The following is an 18,302-nucleotide window of genomic DNA, read 5'->3' as shown; positions in this document are numbered from 1 at the left end:
AAAAATCCTCTTCCGATCCCTTTCTGATTGGAAGGTGAGGAGGTAAAGTGTTTTCGTGGCATTAAGCAGAATGATTACAGGATGAGTGCTTTCAGAATGGTTAGATTTTCTTGATATCAGGGTAAACATCAGATAGGTGTCATTCAGTGCCTTTTTTTGATGTTTTACTTGCTAAACTGAATTGAAAAGTTTTCATAACAGTGGATGGGAAATATATTAATTCTTGTTTTTAACTGTAGTTGATGGAACCCAAGGGGAAGAGGGAGAGAGGCAGTGTGTTTTCACTTGGTGATGTTTGCAGTGGAACAGAGGTGGTGTACTCCAGGTGAATGATCTTTTGTTTCAGGAGAGATGATCAGTAGGATGGAGGTGGGATGATACAGGATTGTACCTTGTAGGTTCCAAAGAGCTGAGAATGCTATTTCTCCTTCCATTCCAAGTATTTAAAAATCTCCCCATCATCTGTTTTGCCTCCCCAATCCTAAAAATACCCCTCAACTTGTGGTTATGCTGACCACATTCCATCTCATTAATGCAAAATATGCTGACAAAAAAGTTGAAAAGTTGGATTTATACCATGTTTCAATTGACAAGTGTTATCTTAATACTTTTGTGTAGCTTTTGACTAGTCAAAACAGAAACTTAAATTTTATTAATTCATTCAAGTTCAGGTGTGTCTTGCACCTAAACTTGTATGCTGAAAGACTGCAATGTTTTCTGTCCTGACAGTTTTCTAAAAACAATCCTGATTTCAAGAATGGCTGTTTCTTTTCTTGAACATGACATGACACTGTTAAACAGTTTTTATTAAATTAAGCATCTTATTTTCCTTTACTGCTGTTGATCTTTCTTACGTAGAAATAAGACACTGAATTATTCAAGTGCTGAATTGTTTTAGGGAACCCAGATTATTAAATTTGTAGTACAGCTCTATAGTAGGTATGCTCTTTCCACAGACAAGTAGAGTGCTGGCCCGAAAAACCTTATTTGTGGCAGCTCTTTGTATAAGATTGTAAATATGTTCTCATGACTTTCTTAAATTTAATTCCTCTTTACCATAGTTGTTTCTAATGCATATTGTTCCAGAAGCTACTTTTGGCTTGTCAAGGTTCAGATGGCCGTTCTGTGCTCTTAGAATTTCACTGGAGAGATATAGGAAAGATGGAAGTGCAGTGCAGGAAGGAACTATCTTAAATTTTTGATACCATATCTTTTTAGAAAACTAAATGTTTACAACATTAGAATAGAAATAAGTCTGCATCTAGAACCTGAAACTGAGAACTAAAAACCTAGTAAAAGTTGCACTTGCTGGGGGAGGAGTCCCAGAGCAAGTTTGGTAGTTGTACATGAAATTGACCTCTAGTTTCTAGTCATTATTAAATCTAAGTCTTGATTTAGTTTATGCTAATGTATGTACACACATTAAATTAAACAAACAAAAAAGCCTCAATGCTAGGTAATAGGCAGAAATTATGCAGTGTAGTTTCTTCTTTTTGAAGTTCAATAATTCTTGTCAATCTGTTCTTAAGAAAGCATGTTTGTCTTTTTTTATATTAAGTCATTTGGGAAGTTCAGCTAGAATGTCACATAGGGATTTAATCTTTCTGTCCTAAACAGTGAAGCAGCTACTCTGTAAATAGTAACTGTTGCTTAATGTGATCCAAATGTCAAACATTTCTTGAAATTAAACTTAATATTGTTTATGGTATGCAAAAGATAAGAAGAAAATGTTTTGTAAGAGCTATTTCGTAAATCAATCCATGTGTTGCTAGAATTCATTAGTTTTATGTAAAACTGCTATAATCTTGGGGAAAAGATGATAGAGATGCTCAATAAGATGAAAGATTGTTGTCACAGTGTCTTGGACAGCTATTCCTTAAATAAAAGTGTTAGGATTAGCCTATTTCCTACATGTTCCTAAGCGTTTGAGACAATACTTATTGAAAAGACACTGGAATAAAGTTCTGGCTTTAGAAAATAAGATGCTTTACTTGAAGTTATTGCTGCATTATGAAGGATTCAAGCACTGTTTCTAGTGTCTTTTGTCTAATTGCAAGATTGGAAAGAAATACAGAAGGAAGAAAAACAGCATCAGACTCCCATTGCTAACTGGAAGTTGTAACAATGCAACCTGCCTTACTTATCTGAAACAGAACATGGATATAAAATCCTCCTTGCTTTTCATGTGTTTCAAAAATATTCTTTCTGTACAAGCACTCTTTGTTGCTTCTGGGAGTGTCTGTATCCAAAGGTGAAAACTGAGGGCTGTGCTTTTCACAGCAAAGATTTCCTCTGTCTGCAGAGAGACCAGAGTGTGAATCAGCAATATACAGATACTGCAATAACAGCAATGGTGATTAAAAGTCAGGGACTGCATCAGCTTAAAAATAGGCAAAGGGAAGCCAGCAGAAGAGCTGAACCTATTTTTGTATCTACTTTTACAGCGTGAAGGTGGGCAGCATTCTGAACAAATCTTGCATACCATCCTGTGAGAGCACAAAGCTCCTTTGTGAGCCTGAGCCACACAGAAATGTGTGGACCAGCTGCTATCAGTGAAGGGCTGTACCATGGGTACTTGTTCATGTTCTGAAAACGGTGTAGCTGATGGTGGCTTTACTGGTTCTAAAACTGGTTTTGGTTTCTTGGCAGCATGACTTGCTGTATAGTTTAGACATGCCTGCAGACCTGCTGGAGTGCTCCCTGTGAGATACGCCCTGGAGGAAGAAACTCTCATGGTACAGACGAGTAATGCCTGCTGTGAAAAACAGGAAGTGGGCGAGCTGGGAGCTTTCAAATATTGTGAGGAAGATTTTTGTTTGGGAAGGGAGTTCAGTATGTTTGCCATGTAGCTGCACTTTCTCTCTGAAAAATGGAACTGCACATGTATAGTCAGACAGAATGCTTTGACTTCTGAAGTGGGTAGTTGTATTTACATATGTTGACATCTGTATGTTTATAGTTCTGTGAAATTAATGGGTTGTGGCCCAGATTTGTATGCATTTTGATAGATCAAGACATTTAAATATACTTGTTACTTCGTACAGAAGTAATTACAAGAAGTAATATACTTGTTACTTGAGGGCTGTTCAGGTCCAAAGCCTTCCCTCCTCAGCCATTGTAAAACATGCTGGGGTCAGGAAAGGCATTGCTAGTAACTTAGAAATACCAGAAAAAATGAATACTTTGTTTTAGGAAGATGGAGCAAAACCTGTTATTAAACATTCAGTGAGGCTAAACCAGTCACAGTTTATCTGCACTACAATTTTGTGTATTTTAGAAATAAATGTGAGCACTGAACATACTCCTTCTCTAGCATGGGATTCTACAAACAATAATTGTTTCTGCTAATTCAGTGGGCTTGGCTTTGATGTAGCACTTAGAAACTGGGTTATGTTACAGACCTTTAGCTTTACTTGTGCAGCTTTAGACTAATTTAAAATTAATTCAGGCATCCTATTCACTGTCTCAGAAATTTCTTCTGTGTGTTGGATGGAAAGTTGCTGTGTAAAGCTCACTCCATTATTGTGTTTAGTTGGCAGGGCTTGTATCAGTGAGACTAGCCAATTCTTATTGAATTCTTACTGAATCTTAGTATTTGTAGTCCAAATTATGTCTTACAGCTCTGTAACTCCCTGTACAGAGAATTTATATATTTTTCTAAAGCAAATATGAAATAATATTTTGAAATCCTGTTAAAGAAAGGATCTGAGGTGTTTTGCCTCTTCTACTTGTTAATTTTCTAAACACTTGTCAGTTTTACTTACTAGTGGATATAACTGAGGTATCATTTAGACTCTCCATCTGCTTAAACAACACATTTGAGTAGAAGAAAGAAGGAAGAAGACAAGGAAGAAAAAGCAATCTCCATAAGACCTCATGTTGAAAAGAAGACAGGTGTAAAAGGAAAGAGTCTGCTGTTGAAAAGCAGATGAGGTGCTACAATCTAAAATGGACTTCAGCGTTCAAAGGCATTGTCTTGTGTTTACTGTGTTGCATAAGCCATGCTTATGTAGACTTTGGCCATCCCCATACAGACTCAGCAAAGCATGCTGCAGCATGAGTTTTATTCATCCAAGTGCAAAATAAAGAAAATTACTAAGATTGTAGAGGTATTGATTCATGGGTTGTGAATCACTTCAGAATATGGTCCTTTCTTTCAAGTGTTGTTTTAAAAGTACTTTTGTATGACACAATAAAATATTAATACTAGATTTTGATTTATTTTTTGTTATAGAGACCTCTTTAATAGGTTACTGTATTATTGAAATAAGTTCTCTGCAGCCTATGTAGTGTTTGATGAAGTATTTTGACTAAGATCTCTGCTGGTTTCCAGTGTGTGCTTTTACTTGCTCAGAATCAGCAGTTGGTCTTTCCATTTTTTGTTCTGTATCCCGCTGATAATGCTCCCGTGTTCCTTCATAAGTACCACATAAAATGGTAATGACTACTGTGCAATTTTTGGGGTGGGCCATCCTCATTGTGAGGCATTTTTGGTATTCTTTATTAAGCTAAAAAACAAATCATTATTAGCTGCTCATTAAGTGCCTTATCTGTCAGAGAATTCAAGGTTTGTCCTTATGTTTGGATTTGTACTTTTCAAACGGTTGTGAGTGCAGTTCCAGTTAAAAAAAAAAATTCCAAATAAAAGATAATTTACAATTTTTTTTCGAGGGCAGGGTATGCATGGTCTATGCTTAAATACGCAAAATACCCTACACTACTTTTCTGTTGAAAAGAAGTGTTTCTGTTTTCTCTACAACACTTCAGTCATGAAACTGTCTCTAAAGCAGATGAGCAATGGAGAAAAGTGAACATAGAAGGAAATTCTGGTATATTGTACCCTCAGTGAAAAGTTCCCTCATTGTCCATAACTTGTAGAGTTGATGCTGAGCGAGGCCGTAAGGTAACTTCTTTCTGTGTCTGTTGTGTTGAGATAATTGCCTTACAGTTCCAGTGATGCAAATTCCTGCTATTAGAAGATCGGAGTTGCTGCTTGTCATGAGTTTGTTTTGTGTGTTGATTCTTGGTGCTCAGGCTTGAAAAGTGTGCTCTGACATGCAGTTAGGATGGGAATACTTGGGATGTGGGTGTGAAGGTTTTCTTCTTCTTAAAATCTGAAACTTTTATGGTGAAACGGTTAGGAGGATGAGGAGAAGAGTGTGAAATGGGACATAGCAGAGGAGAAAACAGGTGAGGCTCATGGGATCTAGCAGATGGAGTTGCACAACTGTAGACAATCAAAATTTCACAGTTCTTTGGAAGGAACGGATATTCCCAGTGCATCGAGAAGTGTCCTATAAGCCAGTGAGGGGGACAGTGAGTCTGGATATTGTTGGGATGGTTTCTTGCAGTGTAGAGTTCCTACAGCATCATGCTGTGACTCATCTGCAGCACTGCATGTTCCCTAAGTCTCTGTAAACTAACGTATAATTGTGGTTTTGGCAGCTGTGTATTACTGCTCCAGTGTTCCCTGTAAAACTTCCTAACCCGTGTGTGGCTAGACTTCTGTTACTTATCACTTCTGACTTGTAGCACAGTGCAAGATACATGACCTCTTTGTGGTGAGTTTTTCCTACCTCGGCTTCCTCAGTATCAACTTCTTATTCCTGTTGGGCAACTTTCTGTTAAGTGGGGAGTCCAGCTTTGAGGATGTTGTCTCCGGTACAGGATAGAAGTCTGAGTTCTCAAACTGGGAAATGTGTCTGTCCCCTGTTTATGGGGGAACTAGATAAGAACTAGAGTCTGTTTTCTCCTCATGATGACATCACTGCCATTAGTGCTTGATATGACAAGTGTGTACTGTCTCTCTTTATCCTCTTTAAAATTGTCTGTTCATCTGTGAGTGGTTTTCTTTTTGTTTGTTTGTTTTTGTTTGTTTTTCTCTTTCAGTGTTCTTATTTCACAATCATTGGGCAGGCAACTGAAAGTTGGGAACATGCTGAAGAACCTAATAAATCCTATGTGCACACTATCTTCAGGGACACTTCTAGAGAGTTCACATAGGTAAATTTAAGCATGCATGACATGTTTAGGGTTAATTCTAGTGACAGAGCATTGGCCGCATGCTCTGGTGGTTGTGCAATGGAGTTTAGATCTGGCAATGCTGAATTTCATGTAATCCAGAAGAATGAATTTGAAAGGGATTGAACCATGAAAGGTAAATTTCAACTCCTGGTAACATCCATCCTCCTGTGTGGAATATGTCCTTGTAGTAGATGGTTAAGCAATTAGCAAATGAAGCGTAAATAGCAGTGATGAAGTGAGTTCAGCATAAACACGCAGATGATGAGGAGCTTTGTAGGGTGTTCTACAGAGACATTAGTTTCACGTTTCACAGTTCCTTCATGCTTAAGGAAAATTTATAGTAGATTTATAAAAGCTAATGGTTGAACAGACCATTTTTTAATAAGCTGAAGAGATTTCTTTGACCATGTACTCTCAGAGGTAGGAGCAGGATTATATTTTGATCTGGAACATTTGTAGGAGCACTTTAAGAGGATGTGTTTGTTACCCTGGATGACTGGGGAATAGTGGGGAGGGTTAATGGTTCACTGCAGGCTTTTGCTTCATTTTGGCTACAGTTTCATTTGCTAGAGAGGATGAAGTTTAGCTGCCAAGGAGGACAGAGTTCTCGGAGCTTGCCATGGTCACAGCTTTGCATTAAGATGCTTTTCATATATTTTGTGACTGCTTTTTTGTCAGTTGCAATTTGGATGCCTCTGTATGTGAATTGCTGAAAGTTACTCTAGGGAGCAAGGCGAGCCTGGGTGAGTTGCTTTCTGGCTTGTTGCTTTTAAGAATTTTGCATGTAGCACAACTCAAACTGTTCTGTGTCTCCAAATACAGAATATTAATCTGTGTTGTTCTCCTCTGCTAGGCCTGAGGGCATACTAGAGAAAAGACTCCTGTGTGATTATGGAGGCTGGCTGGAGACAGTAGAAATGCACTAAAACAGATAATAGACACAAATTGGGATACAGCTCTGTGTCTCCCCAGGCCCGCTTGTATGAGGCTGTATGAGCGAGTTTGGACATTACCCTTCTGGTTTCTTTTTAAAAGAAAGAGGGGCTGGGCCGGAGCCTTGGCGCGGTGCTGCCGTGCCGGGAGCAGCCGAGAGGGGGCAGCAGTACCCCGGGAGTGCGGGCCTGCCCAGCCCTGCTCCACTCGCAGCCAGCGAACTGAATGAAGTGCGTTAGGCGCCTTTCAAGTACAGCCTTAAGCATTTCAGTAAACCCGCTCTAAGTTATTTTCTGGCATTCTGATCTTGTGCTGCTTTAATTGGCAACTTTGCTGTTGATTATGGAGGTCTGTGTTTTATACTTCTGTTTTGTCTCAAGAATTACCACTTTTTAGCTCCGGTTAAGTTTTTTGTTGGACTCAGTTTCCCTCCTAGAGAGTCTGTTAAGAAGGTGAGATTCATGAAATGTAATTGCCTAAATGCATCTTTTTGAAGAACTATTCCATTTGGAATTCAGCTTTGCTTTGTTTTTGCTGGTCTGGGTAGGCTGGGTTACTTTTGTATACAGACTTCTCTTTGAAACATCGTTTGAGGAGTTTACTTATAATGGTCCACATATTGTTTTGTTTGAGGAATGGTTAAAAATTTGTTTAATAATCTTATGAACACGGGGTGTATTTCACCAAGACACTGAAAACTGTAAGGACTACTGAACAAACACTACTTGTTGAAAGTAGTATAGTAGCATAATATAGTATAGTAATATATATTATTTTATTATATATATACTATATAACAATATAGTAGTATAACTGCCGCATAACTACAGCAGAAATAAAACTGTGAGCGTAAAGGCAGATGACATTCAGGTTGAATATCAGTATTTAATTGTTTGGGTGCCTAACAGCTTGTTAGGCCTAGCATTTGGTAACTTGTCACTAGAGTGGTGCTATCCTAAGTTTCCAAAGCTAGCTTTTTAATTTGTTCAAGCAAATTCTAAACATATAGCTTGTGATTTAATGTGTTTTTTGAGGGAAAATGCCACCTGCTTTGAGTTAACATCCTAAGCTGACTGTGGGTAAAGCCTAGCTGCATACTTAGCTTGTGTATTTTCTGTATTTAACTTAAGGTTTGTGAAAGTACTTATTTTTTAAAAAAAATTGTTCATGTTGACTGCATATCATTTTCTTGAGCTTATCTTCAAGAACTTCTGAGTTGTATAATTTTCTTGCATTTTCCATCTAAATATTTTAAATTTAGTTTTGTGCAGTCTTTTATTTTGAATGATGTTTGGAACAGTGACAAGTTGTCAAGGGACAATCTGTCCCTTGTATCTCTTGGGGCAGTAGAACTGTACCCCAGGAAGACCTTAAGTAGCAGGCAAGGAGCTCTGTGATAGTGAAATGACACTGTGCTGGCATCTGAAGCAAAGCTGGAGCAGACTCCCATATGACCTGTATCTTCCTTGCAGTATTCATGGAATAACCATTCAGTCCTGCTCTTTTCTGACATTGCTGTGCTCCAAAGCCTAATTTGAAATCAAGCAAGTTATGCACAGGCTCATAATGTTTCACAGAAACAGAGTAATTGTTTGGCCTCAGCAATACTAGATAGTGAGTCTTCTCACCCTGAGAGAAAAGTGGTAAGGCTGCTCTGCATCTCAGGATGTGCAGAGAAATGACTTTATTGCATCATAAAACTGTGTATTAGAATGCTTTATATTGTCATAACCTGATTCTGCTGTTCATAGGACACTTTGGCCTTGTCCTGTCCAGTTTTTGTGACTTTTGTGCTATTTTCAACCACTTGGGGAATGTGGGATAGCTGTTGTGGCCAAACAGCACCCATGGGGACCTTAAGCTGACTGAGCTGGTGCAGTCTTTCCAACACTTGTGCTTAGCCAGGGCATGATGGGCCTGCAGAAATGTGCATCCATCAATCTTGAATTTGCTGCTTGCGAATCCTGTAGCTTTTGTGTGCTAGCAGTTGGAGTTAGCAGATTAAGTGTTGGGGCTGAGGAACAGGCTATTTAAGCAGAAGACATTAGCTTTTGTCTCAAGTCCCTGGCTTTGGAATTTGCTTACAAAAATAAGCTAAGCAGGAACTTTGTCTTGGATAACTATAAATGGACTTTGAGTTACTTGTGCCAAAACTGAATTGCTGATGATTGGTAGAAGACACTGGTGTATAGAGAAGTGATTTTTTTGGCTTGCAATTTAATAGAAGACAGAGCGCTTGACTGTGGATTTTATTAGGCATTTTGGACGTGCAGCTTTTGTTGGCTGAGTTTTAAGGGTGAAAGTGTGCTTGTTTGTGATTGATTCCCTAAGTGATAGTTGACTTTTGAAATTCTGTTGTTTGTTCATGGGTTGCCACTTTTCTGCTTGTCTTTATCATGCTTTGAAAAATTCACTTCTCATTGGAAATGTTAATTTTCCTTTGTGAATGTAAAGATGCAGACCATTGGATGATGGTAAATTTGAGCATCCAGTAGTTATTTAACTAGAAGTTTGAGTCTTATAATGGGTAGTGATGGAAGGAGAATATCAAGTGAATATGGATTGTAAGTCTTCTTAGAAAATAAAAAAAAATTAACAAGTTTCCTTGTAAGACAGTCACCTTTATATATTGCTGATGGTTCCAGATATTCTTTGTAACACTAGAGTAGAATAAGAAAAACACTACCAGAATTTTCTGTTACAGGAGGAAAATCCGATTGTTAAAGGTTTTTTTTGTCTTGATTTTCATAAAACCCCAGACTCCAGGAAACTTGAGAGGAAGGAAATTTTCTTCACAAAGTCTTTTGCCATGACACTTGTGTCTTTTTGTTAAAAATGGCTTGTTGGAAAACTTATGTGTTCAGAATTGTCTTTGAGTCTGTTTGTGATTTTCCAAATAAAAACACAGCAGAGCAAAAAAAACCAGTGTCTTCTTTTGTAGATGTCTGCCAGTTCTTTTACAGGTGCAGTTTTAGTGTTGTTAGTGGTTCCTCTCTTTACTGAGGCAGAATTACATATAAATGGAGGGGGCTGTGAACTTTGCTCTTAGGTGGCTTGAGAGGAGGAATTCACATAGTCTGATGCTGCCCACCTGCTGTAGGCAGCCCAGCTGCCAGGTGCAGGAAGAGGGGTTTAGTTCTGGGGTGTAAACTAATGTAGAGGAGGACTGGGAGAGGAATTTTAACTGGAACTGTTTTCCCTCACCACCTGCAGGGAGTAGGTTGTAAGTTTGTGTTCATGACTGACAGAACCTCCTCTTAAGACCTGCTGCATTCTGTCGATGATCATAGGCCAAAAGGTAACTGGCCTGGTGAGCTCTCCTTCCCAGGGCTGGGCCACTCAGGAGCTTTAGTTTTAGCTGGCTGTTATAAACCTGCAGTGATAGAGAATTCATAACCCCTTTTGGATGATTAACTACCTTTCTGGTAAAAAAGTGTTTCTGAGTGTGTGACCTATACCTTTTAGCACAGTTAAGCCTTTAGCTGCCTGTATGTTCTCAAGTGGGCATGGAGAACATTCTTCTCTTCTGCATAGCAACCTTTCACATATTTGAATGCTGTTATGCCTTCTCTCTATAGGCATCTTGTGTTTAGGCCAAACAGATCTAATTCCTAAAAGCTTCTTTCATAGGTTTTGTTCTCTAGAGCTCTGACCTTTCTTGTTCCATTCCTCTGGACATTATCCAGTTTATTTATTTGCATCAATCTTCAAGTACATTAGTATGTTTATCTAGAATGTACAATTTTGATAAATGTGGAGGAGGGAAGAGTTTGTTGCCTTATTCAAAACACAGTTTATGAAACCTTCAAATTTAGGTCCCAGGACAGCTGAAATCTTGAGCAAACTCTGTTAGAGAATAACTCTGTCATAATTGACTTATGTTTATATATAAGATGAGAAATACTGAAATACACATCCACAGAAAAAAATATTTACAGGAAACAGTTTTTTGGAATAAAACTGTTTGAAGATGGGGAAGTTGACATCTTGGTGCTAGCTTGTCTACTGTCCTAGTCAAAATGACTTGCTTCTCTACTTCCATTATTTGATGTGTCTCAAATGAATGCTGCTAATTTATAGAGTCACATTCAGTTTTTTTTTTAAGAATTTGCTTTCACAGCTCCTTTAGGGTCATCACTCTTTTTCATAATAACTGCTCTTAGTAATACTAACACTGAATCGCTAAGCCAAGGGTTTTCATCACACTTCTATGATTTGCTTTTATTTTTCCCCATTGTAGTTTCAAAAATACTCTGGCATCTTTTGTTTTATTTTTTGGCCATTTTAGTGTAAAATCATTTTAGTTCCTTGGTTTGATTCAGTGCAAATCTTTTTAAGTCTCTATGCATATGCATAGAGACATTGAGAGAAAGAAGGCAGAGCATTACCTGCACTGAGTGGGCAAGAGATGGCTTACCAAGAGATGGTTTGTCTTCCATTTAGCACTAAGGCTTCCTTGTGCTGAGTTAAAAGTATGTGCTTGTGAAACTAGAGCTTCAGACTTGGAATGCTTTGTTTTAGTGTTTTGTGCTGTGATAGATTTCTGCAAGTATTTCATGCAACTTGATCTGGTAAAGAATCCATCTTGATGCCATTCGTTGGGGCCTTAAAAGATCCTCTCCCCACCCAATATGTTAGAAACTCTGAATTTATTGGCCTATGTAACTTGAGATGTTTCAACGGTTTTAGTCATGACGAGCAGAGAAATCTTCACCACTTAAAATAAGTGAAGGTAAAATGTTGGAAAAAACATTAGATCAGAGTTTGATGTCTGACTTGCAGAAAGAGCTCACCAGGACTACATTACAGTAAGAGTTCTACTAATGCTTACTTAGCTTTTCCAGATCATTTTTAGAAAGCTTATTACTTCTGCAAAATCCTATCAGATGTTTCTAACACCTTCTCCTTTTTATGAGGCCAGAATTTATCAATGGGAAGAGAATTGCAGTGGTTGGCATAGATTTGGTCTGTAAAGCTTCAGCTTTAGGTTTGCTTGTAGCAGTTGTAAGGATCACTTCCCTAGTTCCTTTGAATTTCTTTAAATGAGTGAGGACTTAAAAACATTTATAAATAAGTCTCAAACCCGGTGTCACAGTTACTGTCGTACTGTGAGTCACTGCTAGATGGAGCTGTGACACCGCGCTGGCACCGAAATTCTCTCTTCTTGAGAACCGTTTAAATTAACATTTAGGTTAAAAATGCCATTTTGTTGAATTTTATTTTCAATTTAGTCACTTAATTGATCCCTCTACAAATGATCTCCTGGCTCAGGGCCCTGCTTTGCATTTCTTGAAAGGACTCAAAAGTTCAGAGGAAACCCTAGCAAGTGAGGTAAAATTTTCATTCGTTTCCCACAGAAATCATTAATAATGCAGGAGCATTGCATACATTACTCTTGTGTAAATATCCTAGAAGATTATTCCGAAAAAATGAGATCCACTGTCACTTCAAATATGGTTGCAGAGGAAATGAAGCAGTGATTAGTATAAAAGTCTTTTGAGATTAGAGGGATTTGTATGATTTTTATTAATTGATCATCATCCGTGTATGTTCATGCTAGTTTATGAACTCTTTATTTTCTTTATTTTCAGAATCTTAGCTGGGAAAGTTTAAAATTGTTTTAACTTTTTTTCTAGCCTAAAATCGGACTTTTGGTTTCAGAGTGTGCTATATAATTGTAAGCAAGTAGTCGTTCATTCATGGAAAAGATCATATCCAAATAAAGCTTTCTGGGTGTGGTACTAAGACGCTTGCAACGTGATGCAGCCAAGGGTTTTGTGTGTCCAATCAGGATGGCGTGAGGTTTTTTCATAATGATCAGCCTTAGCAAGAGGTTTTCACTGTGCGGGAGGTACAATGTGCTAAGCAGTCCGTTTCCTTTACTGTCATGCTTAAAAACATTTTAGAAATTTTGGCAAGGCAGATTTTCATGGGTCTCAGGTACGTACACCAGGAAAGTTTGCATCTCTTAAAGATGTGGATTCTTCCAGCAAAAGAAGAAAGTTTGCTTCAGCTGCAGCTTGTTATGAGTATCATTAAAAAACCCCCAACCAAACTCCAAAGGGTCTGTGAAGTGCAAAAATGGCATTTATGTTACCAGACTGCATGTTTTCTGTGTGCATGTATGATTTTTTTTTTTTTTTCCATTTTAAAAGTGTGTTTTACTTGTTTTCTTTGGGAAGGGGGAAGAGATAAAGTTGGTGAATGCTGTGGTTGTTTCTTACAGTAATGATTACATGGATTTATTTGTTAGAGTATGTTCTTTATTTACTTCCTGAGATCTTGCTGGTTGCTGTCTTGGGTCACACTTCGACTGGTGTATCAGTGATTATTTGCATTGTGTGTATACAACATTTCTAGTTTGACTCACCTTCCTGGCACCAATTGAAATCAGTTGATAAATTTGTACTTGAAGTTCCAGGTGTGCTACCTAGCACATACTAAAGGGCAGATGTGATATTTGGCATAATACTTAGGTTAAAAAAAAAAAAAGAAAAGGAAAATATTAGCAGATTCTAAGGAAGTATTGAGCAGGAAATTTCTAAGGAAATATTGAGCAGAAAAAAAAAAGTTTGCTTTTCTTTAGCAGCAAAAACTTTTATTAGAACCATTTTTTTCACTTTTTTTTTTTGTGGAAAGCTCGTTTGTATTGAAGAAGTGGTCTTAGGAATACTGCATACCAGAATGAAATGAGAAGTAGTTTCTAACCATTTATGTTACTCAAGATGTTGAAGTCATGGTGATCTGGATTGGTTTGCAATATGTGATTGGGTGGCAAAAGTTAGATGTTTGTATCTTTAAACAGTGGAACACCAAAGGAGATCTATTGAAACTGGTGAAAGTTTCCTCAGTTTAGAAAACAATGCATAACTCCAGGAAGTATATCCATAACTGCTGATCCCTGATCATGATGCACTGCTTCTGAGGTAGTTCAGTTTTTGTCTAAAATGTGTAAGAATTAGTTTAACCTAATTCTTTTTCTTATTTTGCAGGTTTTCACAGCCTTTGGTTTGAAGCAGTAAGGCAGCTTCTAGGATGAATTAATAATATGTAGTTTTTTCAAGTTGAGATCTTTCCTCCTGTATATCAGTTAATTTGGTTCTGCAGGAAAATGATTTTATAAGGAAAGGAACGATTTTATGTGAACTGATTATAGGTTCTTACTTCTTTGCAAGAACAACCTGTCGGAGGACCATTATTTTTCTTTTCTAGAGATTTGTGCCCAAATTGTGATTCGAGAAGGTAATTGAAGGGGTCTGCATTTTTTGAACTTACTGCTGGTGGACACACAAAAAAGGAAAATTCATACAAACTGTAAACGTTTTTCTAAATATTGTTAAATATATATAAAGGAAAAAAAATGGAAAAAGCCCTCTGGACTAGGGTTGGGTTTGTTGTTTTTATGAGACCTGAGACACAGAAATACCTGCTAATCAGTTTGTCACCACTGCAAAACCTAGTTTTAAGCTTTCATAGCTGTAATTTTTTCATTTTCATTAGTACAGTCTAGCTTTTTGTAAAAGCAGTTCCACTGCCATTAACATGTGCTTCAGGTACCAGGAACTAAATCAAGAATAACTTTGATGTGTGGAAAGTGTGGAACTAGTTAATGTCTTGCTAACATCAAGGAGCTTGTGACTTGTAAAACAAACTGTTCGGTATTTGATACTGAGTTGTACCCAGTTACTTTAGACACATTCCAGTATTGAAAACACATGTGCCATCTATGTTGCAAACCATATCCTCAAGAAACAGATTCCTGAAATGAAGGATTTAAAGCCTGATGAATGAGGTGGATTTAAGCTGTGTTTTAAATGGAACTACTCGTATGGCTTTCTGTATGCTAAAGCATGTATTTTTTTAACCTCTACAGAGCCTACTGGTTTTTAGCATCGATTTCTATACCAGTGTTTCACAAATGTTTTCATAGTTACACCTTGAAAATAGAGTAGTGTCTTTGAAAATGTCAGTCTGGAATAAACAATGAAAAGATTTCTTTGGCAAAAAGCCCCCAGGCAAAAAAACGTTGGAACGGGACTTTCTGTCCTTGTTTAAATGTATGTTTAGCTGCTACATTAAAGTGATGATATACAAAAGACTACCTTGGGAGTGCTCAAATATCTATCAAAATAGGTGTTCAAAAATTGTTTTTGCCATACATCCCATAGTTTAGGTTTCTAAGTTGGGTCTGATTAGCTAGGTGAAAATATACATGCTTTCCTGAAGCACCCCCTGGAGGTAAGGAATGCAAGTGTGTTGGCTTTTTTCCTTTGATTGTATGGGGAGTTCCTGTCCTAACTCAGGTAAGACACTTAGGAGAGATTCATAGTTTGAAATTATATGAATACCTAGTTATTATTGCAGTAAGACCAAGTGTTTTGTTTTAACCTTATCTTCTCTCAAATTGCATAAATCCTTTCTATGTTTAGTCAGCCTTACAGTTCTGCAGAGTTTTTGTGTGTAGAGGTAAGCATATGAAGTGTGTTAATAAGTTACCATGAAAGTAATGTGGTCAGGCTGACAGCACAGTTTCAAGTTCAGTTTAACTTTCAAGTTTGTTTCTTGTTAGTTGATGTTTTTTTTTATTTGGGTGGGCTCAAGGTTTTGTGTTTTAAGTTCAGAGCTTCGACAACATACTTACTTAGCCATGAATAAGTTGATAAAAATGATCCTGGTTCCAGTTCTGCTTTGGCAAGTGTAATGGCTATGCCTTTCTGATGTGCCTCGTGTGATAATTTAATTTGTGGATCTGTACATCACCATTAAAGCAGCGAAGCAGGTATACAGTTCCTTGACACATCCTGTAAACAGCTGCAGATCTGTCCATGGATCTGACAATAGACAGTATCTGCTTATTGGACTGTCTTGCCACCTGCTGCTATTTCTGTCTGAAAAGAAACAGCTTCAGTCCAGTTGTGTATATATACCCTGTGTTTATACACTGAACGGTATCCTATAGGCTAAAAGAAACAAAACAGAAGGTGGAGGAACTTCTTGGTGCAATGGCACCAGACTAACACTCTGTGATGGAACTGTGAACGTGTTTGTCTGGTGAACCAGCACTGTGTTTTGCTGAATTATATCCATGATGTCAAAATTCACACATGATTTCTTTTTGTGTCTGTGAAAAGAATAAGACTATTAAAGTTTTTCCCTAATATGATGTGTTAAATACTTTTAGTATGTCCTTGTATGTTAAGGGTTACATAATGTTTTTGTTTTGTAAATAAATCATCAGACTGAAATGTGCTGTTTTGTAACAGAAGTTCAATGTGACATTAATAATTAACTACTGTATATATATTTTCTTGCTGTTCGGCAATGAGTGTTTCTTACTAGGAACAAAAATTATTTTAAATAGAATGGTATGATAAGGTTTTGTTTACTAGCAGAAAGAAGCTGGTCAAATGTACTTTTATATGTTTTTAGCTTTGCAGTAGACAAACTAATGTTCTAGGTATCTGGGCTGGTTGGGTTAAAGGAAGTATAATGGATAGTTTCACACTCAAGAAAAACAAGATACTATGTCCAAAGAAGGAAAATTGCTCCTTTATTTCTGCTTACACTCGAAAAGACCCATTTCTCTGAGAGCTGAAAACTTCACAGGCATCTTAATGATGAACAGCTGTTGTAGAAGAAGCTTGTGTCACTGTTGTTTATAGTATTTGAATTTATAGATCTAAAGTGGCACCTGTTATCCAGGTGCCATCTGATATTGTTTGACTGGCACCTGCAATTCAAACTTGAATCACTTCCACATGGGAGTCTCATTAAATACAGTAAATTGTGTGGGATGCAACATTATTTAAATTTGTCCTTGGCTACAATGTGCATCAGTGTGATCTTATTGCCAGTGAAGAGGTGAAGGAGATGAAAGGGTATATGCTATGGTTGGTTTTCAGGGGGGAAGGGATTAGGCCATGTTTTAAGTCTTAAGCCTTTGTGGGGCTTCAGTATGAGTGCAGAGAAACAAGTGGTTTCTGAAAGAAAGAGAGAATACTTTTGGAATTGTCATTATCTTGTTACTCCCTGTGGAAGGTTTAGTACCTCTATGGGAATGGTAATTAAAAAGAAAGATTTTGGTTTTGTTATCAATAATAGAATAATTCTTCACTTTATCCTTAGTCACTTTCAAATCTAAAGAGGAAAGAGGACCTATTGTCTTCTGAGCTAGAAGACCAATATCACTCTTTTCCTGGAAGGTATTTAATGCAATTATCAGTTACACTTGAGGAACAAACTTTGGTTTATGTGTTCCATTTCACGGTTTTTTGGTATCTCCCTATCCTGTTCATTTGCTTTGGTTGCCTTAAAATTCCAAATACTTGCCTTCAGCCTGGTGGTCATACCATCACCTACCTCATTCAGCAGCAGAAGTGAGGTACAAGGAGTGAATGGACTGTGTGTTGTGTGGAGTTAGTGCTCTGTATTGTTTGTAAGAAACACTGTAACTGAAGAACTTTGTACATTGTTAAATGTCAGGATATTTCTGGGTTTTAGTATAGTATATATTGACTACAAACCAAAAACCTCAGCCCTGAAAGTATAGTATCAAAATGTTAAGTTAGAAAAAAACAAACCCCAAAAAGGTAGATGTTTACCCTAAGACTGTGACTAAATAATTTATAACCAGGCTGAGATTGCCTTGATTTTGTTTACACTGGTCTCAGATGTATCATTTATTAAAGGCAATAATTTTCTAAAGTGACCAGAGACAAATATCTAACAGGGAATGAGCTTTGTTTATCACTTTTTCATTACTTTGATATCTAAATGTGAGATTATTTTGAAGAAATGTTTTGGTACTTTTCTTAGTATCTTAAATAAGTGCTGAAATCTTTAGTGGGCTGCCTTGAAAAATCTGTTGGCAAGTTGAAAAAGTAGAAATTGTTCAGAAAGGTGGTTTATGTGAGGGGCCATTCAGATTTTGAAGGAAGGTGGTCTGAGTCCTTCAGCTGCAGTGATGTTTCTGTATGGGAACTATTCAGAGTAGATAGCCCATTGTGAACTTTTTAATACAGATTTTAATTAGAGTGCTATTCCTACCACCTGCTGAAGTAGAGTTGGAATGTCTGCTGACCTGAAATGAATGCACGTGTTCAGTATTAATACTGCATGTCTGGATCCAGACAGCAATCTTTCATTTTGACATGCACATAGTCAAAGTAAATTAATGTTTAAAATCTGAATACTTGAAGTTCAGCCAGAGTGCATTTGTAATTATCTTCAGGCAAGTTTAAATGGTAATGCATATGCTATTTTTATTCTTTCTTTACAGTATAAAATATATATACAGGTAAAATTTGTGGTAATACTTTATGAGATAATTATGTGAACTTGCTTTT

At 37.3% G+C, this 18,302-nt stretch overlaps 1 protein-coding gene across 3 annotated transcripts in view; it reads left to right on the top strand.

The window, feature by feature from the left end:
• CDKAL1 (CDK5 regulatory subunit associated protein 1 like 1) overlaps positions 1 to 18,302 on the top strand; it is a 376,796-nt gene that overhangs the window by 6,687 nt on the left and 351,807 nt on the right. The gene's annotated exons all lie outside the window — the stretch shown is intronic.

This window comes from Parus major, chromosome 2 (assembly GCF_001522545.3).
Source record: "Parus major isolate Abel chromosome 2, Parus_major1.1, whole genome shotgun sequence".
Classification (NCBI taxonomy): Eukaryota; Metazoa; Chordata; class Aves; order Passeriformes; family Paridae; genus Parus; species Parus major.
This window is presented reverse-complemented; position numbering and strand designations above follow the sequence as displayed.